We start from the raw sequence: 15,833 nt of genomic DNA, 5'->3' as shown, positions 1-15,833 counted from the left end.
GGAATTTCAACCTCCAGTAGCAACATGGCTTCTTTTCCATACACAAGATGAAATGGAGAAAATTGCGTACCTTCTTTAACTGCTATCATGTATGCCCACACAAAGCCTCTGGAACAACTTGATCCAAGCTCTTACCATGCATCTTCATCATTTTGCTAATCGTGTTGATTAGCTGACCATTGAAGTACTCATCCTTGCTATTACACTGTGGATATTGTGATGTTGAATATCTATGCTTAGTCTTCAAAATTTCACACAACAAATCAACTAACTCACTTCTGAACCTTGGTCCTCTATCACTTACCAACTCCAAGGGTACTCCATATCTACAACAGATATCTTCATGTACAAACTTGCAAACTTCTTTAGCATTCATTGCACGGACTGCTCGTGCCTCTGTCCATCTTGAAAGATAATCTACTGCTGTGAGGAGATAACATTTCCCCCTTGCTGTCATAGGTAGTAGAACAATTGCATCTATTCCCCATTTCTCCAAAATATTATAAGCAATGATTAGATTTCTCAATTCAAGAATCAACACCCTTCTTTCCATTTGTTGACATTGTAGACATGATCTACACCAATGTTGAATATCTCTCTTGGAGTGAAGGCTTCCATTAAGATCTTCTTGAGCATGGTCTTAAAAGCAAAATGCCCTCCACATATCCCTTCATGATTTCATTCCAAAATGTGAATTACCTCCTCTTGCCATGGAACTCTCCGGAACACAAGATCAGCTCCCTTCATATAAAATACATCACCAATGAGACAATAAGGCTTACATGCCTTCACGAATCTATGATTCTTTCCTTTCCAGACTTCTTTTGGAACTCTACTTGTCAAAAGAAAACTTTCCTCCTTTGCTAGAGACTCCCTTGCTTTATACAAAGGATCTTGAATCTTGGACTGCACAAACCTGTACTTCCTTTTTGCTACAAGCAACATCATGAGCTTCTTGATTCTTACTTCTATCAACATGCTGGAGTATCCCTTTATCAAAGTACTTGAACTTTTTTTTGCAGCTACAACCCAATTCTTTAAGTGGTGATGCTTAGTCTTCGAAATCCCCAATATCTGTTTCACAACCAGCAGAGAATCTTCCTTAATTGTAAGTCCTTTTATTCCCATCTTCATGCACTTCTGAAAACCTTCAAACAGAGCTGAATATTCAGCTTCATTGTTACTGCCCACATTCAACTCCAAACCTATTTTAAGCACCAGGATCACAAATCAGAAATCCCCCAGTAGCGTTGTTTAAGTTTTTCTTAAAAGAACCATAAAAAAAGAGTGCAAAACTGTCCTCCAAAATCTGCTCCTCCATTTTCTATTTCTTCTCCTCAACTTCTTTAACTGAGATTGGCTTCTCTTTATATGTAAGTAAATCTGCAAGCGTTGCACGGGTAGTATCTTGAACTAAGAAAGAGAAAGAGTACTCTTGCAATTCTGTTATCCATTTGATCATACTACGAGAAAGTGCAGTATTATTCAACAATTAAGCCAATAAAGTACAGCTTGTGAGAACAACAAAAGGATGAGGCAACAAGTAATTTCGAAATCTTCTGCAAGCATATACGAAGCTGGATAATACTAATTATGCATCAGAATATTTCACTCTGCTTGCAAAATATACCGGTCTCATGTATCTAGATTGCTCACCTTGCTGTAACAATATTAATGCATCACGCCCAACTGAAGGATTCACATAAAATGGCTTTGTAAAGTCCGGTGCCTTCACAACACAAGTCACATTTCCAAGTATTCCTTTCACAAACTCAAAGACTTCCTCACATTCTTTAGCCCAATGTAAAGGCACACTTTTCACAGCTTGGTGAAGCGGTAAAGAACTTGAGAAAGCATACAAATAAACCTTGACAAGTATTTTACCTTCTGAAGAAAAGTAAGTAACTGTTGTGTGTTTTTGGTGATGCCAATGTTACAAGAGCCTTAGTCTTGTCAAGACCTCGTTCTATTCCATTTTCAGACACCACATGTCCCAGCACCTTGATCTTAGTACAAGCCAGCTTGCATTTTCTTGGGTTGAAATTGATCTTCACTATCATCAATCCTTTTGAAAACTTGATCAACTTTAGTACAGTGATCACCCCGATCACTATATACACAAATCTCATCAATAAAAGATTTATAGAACTTGTCAAGAAACGGAGCAAGTAAGTTTCATTGGTGTTCTCCTGGTAATGAGAAGGGGCATTTTTCAAACCAAATGGCATCTTCCTATAGCTGAAACATCCCCAAGGAGTAATAAAGGTCGTCTTAACCTGATCTTCTGGAGCTATTTCCATCTGGAAGTACCCTGAATAGCCATCACGAAGGTTGTACATTTGATGGCCTGTAACTCTGTCCAAAACGTCATCCATGTGGGACAATGGACAATGATTGCTCTTTGTCAAAGCATTGGAGTGGCTTATAATCTACACATATTCTCCATTTACCGTCTTTTTTAGGTACTATGACCACCGGACTGGCCCAATCTAAATGGACAACAGGGTAGATTATGTTAACCTTCAAAAGCTTTACCACCTCTTCTCGAAGCACTTCCACTTGCTTTGGGGTGAGCCTTCTCATTCTCTGAAACACTGGCCTTGTATTTTCTTTCAATTCAATCCTCAGAGGCTTACCTCTTGACACGACCCCAGCACTCTTGAAACCTTTGATCTGCAAGCAAACACAAGAATACACCAAACTTGAGGAAACTGAGCAGGTTGCTCACCACCCACCATGACATCTACGGGATGTGATCCCGAATCAGGAGATGTCCCCTCCAAGCCACGAGCTGAGCTACTGGCATGAACTCCCAACCAGATCCTAACCAGCCTAGTGTCCCATACCACCAAGTGGCACTATGAAGCCTCAGGGGTGGGGCAGCCCCCCTTCCTAGTGCATTCACTAGGATGCGCATCGCCTCATCCGATAGCACCGTTTGGGAAGCTAATGGAGGCGGAGCCATTGTGGGCCTAATGGGTCATAGGGTGTTCTCAAGCATGCTGGCCCTGGTGGCGGGATCCATTGGGTTGCCGGTACTGGCATTGGGGTTGTGAAGCCTACTCCTCCATACATTGGGCCTGCAACTGCTTGAGAAAATTGTTAGCCTCCAAGAGGACGCAAGTTACTAGGCATTTGCATGGAGGTTCCTTGCATGGACGATAAGGTGGAGCTTGCCGAGGCCACATAGTCTCGGTGAATGTTGGGGGCACCTGAAAGGTTAGAAGTTCATAATAGTTTCCCCTTGGAAGTCTTGTGCATTTCCTCTGGGCCTTGGGCTACGCTATGATGCAGGCGCACGTCCATGACTCAATCCAGGATCAAGCCTAGCACCTGGGAACGAGACTTGCTCCCATCGGCTCACTGAGAACTGAACCTCTAGGCACCTTATATAGACTCGGGCCCCAAGCGCCAAAAATAGCGAAGACCTTTATCTGGTTCGTACCCTTGCCACTCAACCCGAGAATCAAGCCTGCCTAGCTATAAGTCTCCCCAGGCTACCTGAGCTAGTCTTGTGTACCTAGTACATGTCAGATACCAATCCGTGCACATGACATACTTCCCCTCCTCTAAGAACTCACTCCTAAGTTCGCTAAAAAACTTGAGAATGTCCTCTGGAGGTTCTGTAATGTCTCCCATATTGCATCCTCCTCAACACGATCTTTCCACTTGATCTTGTATTCCGTGATAGTTCGATTACGAATCTGTCTATCACAAAATTCAAGAATACTCTTAGGTTCATGTGGAATAAAAGTCAAATCTGTAACTTCTATTATTTCTTGAGGAGAAACAAGTTGATCATCCACACCCAATAACTCTTTCAGTCTACTAACATGAAATACTGGATGTACTTTAACATCAGGAGGCAATTCTAGTCTATATGCAACTGGTCCAATTCTTTTAATAACCTTGAACAGACCACACTACCTGGGGGATAACTTTGGAACCAAACCAGTACTTAGGCTCTTGGATTCCTTGGGAATTTGCAAATATACCATCGTTCCTTCAGAGAACTCTCTAGGTGAATGATGTCTATTAGCATAAAGTATGTCTTGATCTTGGGCACTTCTAATAGACTCCTTGGCAAACTGCAACATTTCTTGCATGTCTTGCAAGAAGGTCTTTGCAGCATCATTTTGGATTCCGTTTAACCCAACCACAACTGGTGACTTAGGTTGAAACCTGTACATAAGCATAAAAGGACTGCAACCACTACTCGAATGCTTTGCACTGTTATAAGAAAATTCTATGATAGGTAGATAATCTTCCCGTGAAGACTGTCTTAAGATTAGAAACATATGCCCGAAGCATATCTTCAACCAATTGGTTGACCTTCTCTGTACTACCATTAGATTGTGCATGATCTGAGGAACTCATACTTAAAGTAGTTTCTAACTTCTCAAAAACAAGTGTCCAGAAGTTACTTGTAAACTTCGAGTCCCTGTCACTGACTATGTTAGAGGGCAAACCATACAGCTTAAACAAGTGGGCCACAAACTCGTGAGCCAGCTAAACAACTGAAATAGTTGTTCTAGTAGGTAAGAATCTAGCCATTTTTGTTAGATGGTCCACTATGACTCAAATGGAGTCATGACCCTTGCGCATTCTTGGCAAACCGGTAATAAAATCCATGGAAATACTTTCCCATTTATTACCCAGGATTTGCAATGGTTGTAATAAACCCTCACTTCTAAGGCGTTCTGTCTTAGTAACCTGACAAACCCGGCAACGTACCCCATAGTTTTCTATAAATGCACGCATCTAAGGCCAATAAAAGGTATGCTTCACAAGAGTCAGAGTCCAATGTATACCTGGATGTCCAGCACTAGGAGCACCATGACACTCCCAGAGAATCTTGGATCGAAGATCCATGACATCTGGCACACATATCTTTCCATTTCGGAACAGCAAGCCATTCCTAATCATCCACTGACCTCCCGTCGCCTGTACCGTAGGTGGCACAATCCCTGAGTCTTGGTCAACCATGGAGCTCCCATCCTAGACTTTCTGCCAATAAGAACTAAAATGACTGTTAGTTGCATAAAGCCCTCTCAAGGATTGAAATAGGTCTGAGGATATTTCCGTAAATGACATAGCATTTACAAACTTGACTCAACTTAAGGCATCTGCCACACTATTCAGCGAACCCTTTCGATAAGGTATTTCAAAATCAAAATCTTGCATTAATTCTGCCCATCTAGCCTTCCGTCCCCTTAATTCAGACCCATCACACACAGACTTGATTGACTGGTGATCGGACAATACAAGAAACTTTGAACCATACAAGTAGTGTCTCCAAACTTTTAGAGCATACACAACTACATAGAGTTCTTTTTCTAGTGTGGGCCAATGATATTGGGTGTCATCTAGCTTCTTACTCTCAAAAGCTCCAGGTCTGCCCTCTTGGAATAAAGCTGCCCCAATTGCAAAATCACTCACATCGGCCTCTAAAACATAAGGCCGGGTAGGATTGGGTAATGCAAGAACGGGTGCTTCCTTGATAGTTAACTTCAAGGTTTCAAAAGCCTTGTTCAATGCATCATTCCAAGAGATCGACTGGGTAGACCTGTGTCAATGACCTTTCAATATGTTTGTCAAGGGTGTCGTGATGTGTGAATAAGCACAGACTTCCGTAGAAATACCATGAATCCTAGGAAAGAACGAAGTTGTTTCATAGTCCGAGGGATAAGACATTTTAAAACCTTCTGGATACGATCCAAATCAATGCTAATACCTTCGGAAGAAATCTTGTGTCCTAAGTAAATGATCTCCTTCATAAAGAAGTCACATTTACTCATCTTGGCATAGAGCTTATGCTATCTTAGAAAAACTGAGACAATCCAAAGGTGTCCTATGTGATCCTCTAGTGTTCCGCTATATACCAAGATGTCATCTAAGAACACAACAACAAATTTGTTCAAAAAATCTCGAAACAAATCGTTCATCATTTGTTGGAAGGTGGCAGGAGCATTGGTCAAACCAAAAGGTAATACGAGAAACTCATAGTGGCCATACCTAGTTTGGAATGTGGTTCTATCTATGTGTTTAGCATAGATACAAATTTGGTGATAACCCATACACAAATCAATCTTAGTGAAATACTTCGCTCTGGCCAAATGGTCTATCAAATCATTGGAACGAGGAAGAGGGTATCGATTCTTAATTGTCACTTTATTCAATCATTTATAATCTATACACATTCTCCACGAATTATCTTTCTTCTTTCTTAAGAGGACAAGTGCTCTCCAAGGTGATTTACTTGGGCGAATATAGCCCATATTCAAATAATCTTGTAGCTGTGAAGTTAACTCATCCTCCTCAAGCTAGCTCATCCTATAAGGCGGAACACTAATAGGATGAGCCCAAAGTACTAAATCTATGCGATAGTCTACTGCCCGTTCAAGAGATAAACCTTCCGACAGTTAAGCAAGGAATACATCCATGAAATCATCTAACAACGTTCTCAATTCACAATGTTCAAACACACTTAAATCATTCTTGTTATAAACAGAGACAACAAATGAAGAAAGCGGAATCAAAACACACTGATACACATCATAATGAGAAGTTTTTAATATATTCTGAAGCTGCATCATAGATACAATAGTTCCTTGAGAAGAGGGAATATCATTAGACTAAATACAAAATTGGGTGTCCTTATCCAAAAAAGAAAGGGTATGCTCTTTCCATCCAATCCGAATATTGTGGGTTTTAAACCACTCAATTCCAATTAACAAGTCCACATGTTCCAAGTGCATGACATAGCACGTAAGAGCAGTTGTGTAGTCTTGCTGGATAGAAAGTGCCTCAATCTTGTGATCCCAAAACTACTTCCCAACTGGAAGCTGCACCTCGTACGTGTGATCGCTAGGTATCGTGGACAGCCCCATCTTCTGCACAAGTTTGTAATTAACAAAGTTGTGAGAGCTGCCTGGGTCAAAGAGAATGTGAACTCTTTGGTCCCTAACTTCTCCATAAACTCGGAAAAGATCATGGGAACCAAATAACAAATTATTAAAAGTGCAATTACAAGAAGTTGGGCAAGTAATGACATTTACAGAAATACCTGTCATCAAAACTTGATTAGCTCCCTTAGCTTTGGTACCTAGACCCGCATGGAGCCTCAGTCTCCGCGCTTACTTTTGGTTCTTGCGCTTAGGACAATCATTCCTAGTGTGGCCCCGCTCCTCGCATATGAAGCAATGTCCTTCTTTCTTTAGCTTCAAGGTACGAAGGAAATGGACACGATTGTTCTTTGCCTAAGTCAAATGTTTCTTGGAGGTGTTGTCTAAAGACTTCGACTGCCCACTACTAGTGGTAGACTGGAAGAATTTCCTCTTGTTCTTCCGACTCATGTCGGCAACTGTGGTTCCCTTTGCATTGGCCATGGTATCATCATAGATGCATGCATAATTCATGGCCCCTTGCAAAGTGGTACACTTGTTGTTCTTGATTTATAACTTGTACGAGTCAGGCACACCATCCACAAAGAAACCTAACAAGGTCACTGGATCCATCTTTGTAGCTCTGGCCTGCAAATCCTGAAACCTCTAAAGATAAACCTCAAATGTCAAATTCAACTTGGACATATTGAGGGCTTTGAGCTTGCCTACGATATCGTAATCTTCCTCCTTCAACAACTCTTTCTTGAAGATGCCTTTGAATTCTATCCATGTTGCAGGCTTGGGTCGGGGTTCCTTCCACCACGATAAAGCCTTTCTGGACATAAACCCTGCTGCAAGCTATATTTTCTTGTCATCTAGGTAAGGGTGAAACTGGAAGTGTACTTGCCACTTGTGCAACCAAGTGTCAACAACCTCCTTGGTACGAGACTTCTGATCTCTGAGAAAAGGATCTGGAGTGATGTTTGGACCTAACACTGAAGCCATGGCATCCACATGTGTGAGCGCTTGAACAATGCTAGTCAAAAGTGTGAGTGTAGTCTGAATTCCTTGGAGTTGCTGCGTCAACCCTGTTTGATTCGTGTTAACCTGCTCAAACTTTTCATCAAGAGTAGTGGTGAATTCACTGAAGGCTGTCTTCATAATCAGATCATCGTAGGGTCCCTGGTCATCCTTTGCATGGTAGTTCATATCTTGGTCTCCCATCGCAAGCTCGGGGTGTCACGGGGGTGTGAAATTCTAAGTACTTTAATGTACTACAAGACTGTGACAACTTTGGTTTTAAAAGTCCAAGTGTGGGCTTAATAATGTGTAATTAAACACGGCATGGTGCCTAGCACATAAGCGTAATTAATCCCTAGGGCCAAAGACATTCCAAGGAATTAAAAGAGTGGTTGTTGGGAAATGATGATGTGGCATTTTAAATGGGCCCCCTAGAGGGCCATGTACCTCAGTGGCCCCCCTAGAGTTCTAGGTGGCTCTAGTGCCTTCTACATGCTCCTTTGCCATTCCTGGACCTTCTTGGGCCTTCTAAACTTCACATGTGTGGTTTCCTCTCTCATCTTCTCCCTTTGTTGAGATTTTGGACTGGTTTTTCAGCCTCCTTCAGCTGAATTCCGTTTTACTTCATAACTCCTCACCCGTTTGGATTCCTCGACTTCCGTTTGGCCCGATGGCTTCCCCTCTACCTCCCCTTCGCAGTGATATGCTTTTCCCTCCGTGCATTTGGTAGAACGAGTAGAGCTGAGCACTTCTTTTGCTGGTTGAATTTGCAAAAGTGGCTTTTTCTGGACCTTTTTGCTTCTACAGCCCCTTGGGCCTCTCCTCTTGCAAAGCTACAGCTTTCTATTGAATTTCGGGTGGTCCCAGGTGTTGGTTGACTGGTTTTTCTCAAGTTTAAAGGACTTTCTAGCGATGAAACTTCTCCAAAACCTTCTCGATGCATTCCTCTCTAAAGCACGCTTCTTTTAATCCCAAGAACTTCCACTTCTTCGCAACAGAAGTGCTTCTTTTTGCATTTTTCAGTGGAATTCTTGCTGGTCAGCTCTTGTAAATGCTCTTCCTTTGCACTCCTCTTTGACTGAGAATGTAATTGGGCATTGGCTACTATGTCCTCTTGGCGATTGAGGACTTGGTTCGAGTTTTCAGGGCTTGGTGAGTTGTGATTTTGCTGCTACAATTTCTTTTTGCCATAAGCTATTGGTTGGCCTCGTGTGCCACCTCTTTCTTGGTTCACGGGTGCCCAGGGAGTGCTACATGAGTCATTCTTTGGTTGGGTACTTTGCTGATTTTATTTTGGAGCTTTGAAAAGCTTTGTGAATGCCATCTGGAAACCACTCAAAGAGAGTGCAGCTGGGATGCAGTGTGATTGCATCTAGACAGCCAATGGAATTGCACTTGGAAAAGAGAATGCCTTTGGGTTGAGCCTATGGGTTAAGTGCACTTATGTGATGGTGTTCTATGCTTGAAAGCCTTGCGAAGGCTCAGTGAATTGGGGCTACATGCTCAATTGCAGGGAAGGTCTCCGAGATGCAACTTGTAATCATTTCATTGTGAAATATAAAGAAATACCAAAAGGGGTGCCACGGTGTTTGGGGCCAATCTGGTGTACTTGTCCATGTTTGTTGAGTAGGGGCATTCTAGCATCCATCCCTTTTTTAGTGGTTTTGTTTGTGAACAAATGGGTAAATGCCAAAATGGTGATCATGCAATGGTTAATGGTTGTGAGATATGCTTTGTGAGCTGTAAATAAGTGCTAAAGTGATTAAAGGTTTAGTTCCACTGCCCTCTGAGTGATTAGAGGCCGGTTTCATTGGTTCCATTGTCGAGATACCACACACTCTTTCTCAAGAGGTGGGCCTCGGTAGTTTGGTGGAAGGATATCTTTGCTGCACTTTTTGACAGTTGAATATTACAACCATAAACATGGTGAGTACCCATGAGCAAGAGAGCTCCACAACTCCTCAAAGGAGAAGGTAGGAAAGCCTTAATGATCTAGCTAGTGTATAGCTGTAGGGAGCACAACAAATGCCTTTTCAGCAAGCCACACATGAAGATACAATTGAGCTCAACGGTGATACTAGTTCTAGCAGTGAGTCAGATGATGCTACTATGTTGAATGCATAGCTTGCAAGTGCAGTGCCAGCTTTGACTAAGCTGACTCAAAATTTGGCTCAGATTGTGCAAACAAATGCCAAGAAGAAGAAGAAATCAAGAAAGCACAAGCACAGAAAGAGTGAGTACACACATGCATCAGCTTCTCATGGCGGACCGCACACTCATGCATTAGTTTCCCATGAGGGACAACCATCAAAAATAACTCAGAAAGTGACTTCCAAGAGAGAGGAATCCCCCAAAAGAGCACTTGAGAAAGAGGTACAAAAAGTATAGCCAGTGCGACAGTGTGAGCAGCCAGCACAAGGCCTTGGTTTAGGTACTTCTACTCCTCAAACTAATAATGTGCAGTCCATAAATGTGGCTCAGTCACCTCAGCCATATTTGAGGCAGCAACCTGAATATTTTGGTACAAATTCTATCTTTGATGCTATGTTGATTTCACCACCAACTGGGCATAGAAAGCAAGCCATGTATGACAATGTGGGAATGCAGCTAGGCATGCAAGCCATAGCATATGCTCCCATGCCTAATGTTCAACCAAGCATGGCTCTCCCTAGTGAAGGGAATGCTGCAAAAATACAACCATCTTTGGGACAGCCAATATCAAATGTATCTAAAGAATTTAAGGAAAGAAAAAGCTGAACATGTGTTACTATGGTCCTTTCCAGGTATCTGAAAAGATAAATGAGGTAGCTTACAGGCTGAAGTTGCCTCCGCATTGGAAGATACATAATGCCTTTCATGTGAGCTTGTTAAAGCAATATCATGGAGATGTTCCTAAGGATTTACATGATGAGGTGCAGCCTGAAGTGGAAGAACAGGATGAACTTCTAGTCCCAAAGTAGATTCTAGCACACAGAGATAGAAAGCTCAAGGGTAAAGTTATCCGTCACTACTTGGTAAAATTTCAAATTACCCATCACTTGATGCAAAATGGATAGAGGAAGGCAGGAGCACATTTTGGAAGACACTTTTATACTTTTTTTTTTTTTTAATGGCTCATTTAAGAAGAGTTTAAACAAAGCTACTTGTGGATTTGTGATTTTATAATCCCCAAGGTGAAATAGTGCTCAAAACAAGTTTGGTGCTGAGTGTGAGTAGTAATAATGAGGTTGAATATTCAGCCCTATTCAAAGGGCTATAGAAATGTATGAAGATGGGGATAAGGAGACTTACAATTAGAGGAGATTCTCTGTGTTGTCAAGCAAATATTGGGGATTTGGAAAACTAAACATCAGCATTTAAATAACTGGGTTGTGATTGTCAAGAAAATGTTAAACCATTTTGATAAATGGATACAAAAACATGCGAATAGAATCATGAATCAGGAAGCCCATGATGTTGCTTGTAATAAAATGAAGTGCAGATCTGTGCAGTTAAGGTTCAAGAGCCCTTATATTAGCAAAGGGAGTCTCTAACAAAGGAGGAAGGTTTTAATTCCAAATGAAGTTGCGAAAGGAAAGAGGTACAGATTTGTGAAGGCATGTGAACCTTATTGTCTCATTGGTGATGTACTTTATATGAAGGGGGTTGATCTAGTACTCAGGAGAGTTCCATGGCAGAAGGAGGTAATTCATATTTTATAATCCAATCATGAGGGGATATGTGGAGGGAATTTTGCCTTAAAACCATGCTGAGGAAGATTTTAATGGAAGGATATGTGTGGCCTTGACTTCACAGAGACATCCAGCACTGGTGTAGATCGTGTCTACAATGTCAACGAATGGGAAGAAGGGTGTTACATCCTAAGTTAAGAAATGTAATCATTGCTTATAATATTTTTGAGAAATGGGGGATAGATGCAATTGGTCCATTACCCATGACAGCAAGAGGGAAATGTTATCTCCTCATAGGAGTAGACTATCTCTCGAGATGGACAGAGACACGAGCTATCCATGCAGTGAATGCTAAGGAAACTTTGCAAATTCGTGCATGAAGAAATCTAATGTAGGTTTGGACTACCTTTGGAGTTGCTGAGTGATAAAGGACCAGGGTTCAGAAGTAAGCTAATTAACTTGTTGTGTAACAAATTGAAGATTAAGCATAGATATACAACACCGTACTATCCACAGTCACATGAAGCCTTTTCCTTGCATTGTACTTCCTTTGAGAGAGTGAAAGAGAAGTTCAATGTTTGCAAGTGGCATTGCAAGTATTGCTCCAAGATCCAAACTAGTAGTGTGACCCGCCTTCTTATTCATTTGTGTAAGTTGGGTGGGCAATCCGGACCATGCACAAGGACTCCCGATGATATTTTTCAAGATTGTTGTCAAAAGTACCTACCCTTGAAGCAAAGGAAGAAGACCCCTATGGCATGAGAGGAGATGGTGTGCCCAGACATTTCCTCATCCGATGAGGCCTCTCAGTATGTCTCTGTTACATCTATCAGGGCTGCTATGTCCTCTAGCATGGCATCAAATAGAACAAAGACAAGCGATGCAACAAGAAGGAGGCAAGCCACTCTTGCCCAAGCCACCGATGGCCTCTTTGGTCCATTGTCATTCCTGAAGGAGCGGCAAAGACAAGCTAAAATAGAGATTGCCCGCACCATCATTGAGTGCAATATCTCTTTCCATGTGCTTTGATGTGAATGGTGGTGAAGAATGGTGAAAGCCATAGCCTCGATTGGTCCATGTGAAGGGTGAGATGGAGTTAGCTACAATGACATGCGTACCAAGAAGCTAGATGAAGAGAGGAAGAGAATCAACAAGTCTCTTGAGCCCATGTGTGCTGGGTGGGCCAAGTATGGATGCTCCATTCTCTCTAACAGATGGTGTGATACAAAGAAGAGAGGCATCATCAACATTCTTGTCTCTTGACCTCTTGGCACATACTTCTTGTGCAGGCCATGGATGTGGGAGAGAAGGGAAGAAAAACCACTGCCTCCTTGATCTATCATCACATTTGGGATGCTATACTTGAGGTAAGTTGAGAGTCATGTAGTAGCTAGCTTCTTTATATTCTTTGATCTCAATAAGCAAATCTACTTCTTCTTCTTGAATCTTACAAGCTGAAACTTGTCCTTGTCATATAGGTCGGTCCCCCAATTATGATGCAAGTCGTAACGGACAATGCCTCCAATTGTAGGTCCATGGGTCACACACTTGAAGGGGAGTTTACCTCAATAGTGTGGACTCCATGTGCTAGTCATTGCCTTGACCTTCTCACGGAGGACATAGGTAAATTGTTGTGATTAAAGACCATTGTGAGTGACGCTTGCTCCATTGTGAGCTTCATCAACTCCAAAAATAAGCTTCTTGCCATCTTCGACTTGGGGTTGAAGAAGCCATCAAAGACATGATTCGTTACTATGTGGCTACTTCTTGAGTGGCTCTATGACGTTCAAAACAAGCATCAAAAGACAGTCATGTCCGATGAATATAAAGAATGGCTTGAAGGAGAGTCAAGTGCAACTCAACAAGATGCTAAAGACATTAAACAGCTTTCCTTGAGAGAGTCTTTTTGGCAAGGGGTGAAGGCCATTGTCATTGCCAGGGTAAAAGGTCTTGCGCCTGTCAAACATGAAGGAGGCTACTTTAGGACTTCTCCATCACTTCATGAAAGAAGCCACTGTGGAGATTATCGCCTCCACCATTCTAGATACGGATATTAGTCCGTCATGGTAACTTATAAACCTACAGTCCTAATATTGAATCTTATTTCTTTGATTTTGAATGTTAATTAATAATCTCTCGAGTCTAGCTTATCGTTATTCTTTGGACATTAGTGATATCTTGGATACCACACCAAAGCGGGATGACATCCTCTTTCATGTCAACAAAGGTGGAAGTGGATGAAAGGACCCACCCATGGTTTTGTTGCCCTCATGGATCCTGCTTTCAAGGCCCCCTCTCTCTTTACAGATGAGGACTTGGCCTCCGATAGAGACAAATATCTTCCTAAAGCATTGCATGAGGACAAGCATGGCACATTTCTTCAAGAACTCACAAACTACAATGACCAAAGGGGAACCTCATTTGCCTCCACCGTGTGTTAGAAGAGACACTCCTTGATCAAACATCTTTTTTTGTGGGAGTCTTTTGGCTTCCAATTGCCTCATCTACAAAAAGTAGCTATGAGGGTTCTTGCACAGTCACATGTCAAATTTTCAGGTAAATGTGGATGAGTGCAAGCTATCGGCAAATAAGCTTAGAAGTATCACCAGAGAGCGTGATCAAGACCAGATTTTCAGCGACCACTACTTCAAGCTGGAGGAGATAGATCGACGAGTGTCACACACTCACATTGGGAGAAGGGTCACCATTCCAGTTGGTGGCACTCATGGTGGTAGAGCATCCACATCCCGTATTAGGACATCTGTGCCATCGACTCCCCGAACTGATGTGAGACGTGGCTCTTGGAGCATATCGACCACATCCATTGCTAAAGGCACCCCTGTGGCTAGAGAGAAGGAGTATGATGAGGAGGGCAATGTTCTTAGTGAGGGTGACTATGGTGAGGGGTCTCATGGATCCTCATCATCCTTTAGTGAAAGTGATCATAGTCCTTGATTTAACAATGATGGGCATACCTAGAGGCCAAGACCTAGGCACTAGGCTCTTGCCTATAGTAGTAAAGCTTTTTGTAAAACTTTTTGCATCTATATTAGACCTTGGTCCCCTTTTTGTACTCACTACTTATGTCACAAGTCACGACCCACTACTATTTATAATGATATATCTTCAATCCTTTTGACATGAATCATGAATCATGATATATCTTCGGTCCTTTTAAGTTTTGCAAATGTAACATGTATAATGTTTATGTTGAAACTTTCAAGAATCAAGTCATGTACATCTTCTAAGCATTGAATGTCCATTCAAGAAAAGCATGTCCTTACACTAAAACTCTAAAATATCTCTCTCTCCTTTTTGTATCAAACGTACACTTAATATTTTTTAGTTCTTTTAGTATCGCACTAATATCGATTGGTACATATCAAACGTAATCGGAGGTGTCAACCATGCCACAGTGTATAGCAAGAATGAATATTTCAATGGTGAGGTAATCAACATGATGAGTAAAATAATGAAGATGCATGGCAAGAGTTGGGATCAAGTTGTTCCAGAGGCTTTGTGGGCATACATGATTACAGTCAAAGAAGGTATGTAGTTTTTATATACCTAGATGAATCCAAGAACCTTCCCAAACTCATCCTCTAAAAGTGCATTTTCAATCTCACGATAGTCACTCGTAAGATTGAAAACCATAAACTCCATCATGCATAGAAGGGACTAGCTACTATGGCATCCCCACTGATGTCATCAGTGCCCAACAATGGGTGTAGACCATAGTATAAAAATATGCTCACACATACACACACCCACACATACTTGAGCATCCATTTATACAAAGTCTTCGTACTGAGTTTCTATCGACAGTCCGAAGGTGAAGGGCAGACTAAGGCTAGCACTAAAGGAGATGGTTAATCAAAAGATAGTCTAAAATCTCTTCATTCAAGCTACAACTGCGAATGAAGTCTAAACAATTTCGTTTTAGTCTCTCCCAAACGAGATATCCCCATTCCATCACGTGTAAGGAAAAGAAGCCATGTTGCCACTAGAGGTTGAAATTCCAGCATTAAAGATGTTAATGAAGCTTGAAGAGAGTTCGAAAGATGACTATAAAAGAAGGCTGCTTGAGATGCAAGAAGCTCAATTGGATAGAACAAGGGTTGTTGAGCACTCTGCTCAGACACAAGAAAAGAATCAGTGGAGGGCTAATCTGAAATATAAAGACAAGAAAATCAGGGAAGGGGATCTTGTCTTAAAATATGATCTTAAGGTATGATAGTTAGCTGGACGACACTTTTAA

General features: G+C 41.7%; 2 pseudogenes; both read left to right on the top strand.

Annotated features, from left to right (window-relative positions):
* Positions 1 to 2,909: 2,909 nt before the first annotated feature.
* LOC147902031 (uncharacterized) lies at positions 2,910 to 12,951 on the top strand (annotated as a pseudogene).
* Positions 12,952 to 13,110: 159 nt separating this feature from the next.
* LOC147902030 (uncharacterized) lies at positions 13,111 to 14,530 on the top strand (annotated as a pseudogene).
* Positions 14,531 to 15,833: the final 1,303 nt, after the last annotated feature.

This window comes from Dipteris shenzhenensis, chromosome 5 (genome assembly GCF_047967505.1).
Source record: "Dipteris shenzhenensis isolate YYH24624 ecotype China chromosome 5, Dip_SZ_1.0, whole genome shotgun sequence".
NCBI classification, from domain to species: Eukaryota; Viridiplantae; Streptophyta; class Polypodiopsida; order Gleicheniales; family Dipteridaceae; genus Dipteris; species Dipteris shenzhenensis.
Note: the sequence above shows the minus strand (reverse complement) of the source record. Positions and strands in the feature narration are given on the sequence as shown.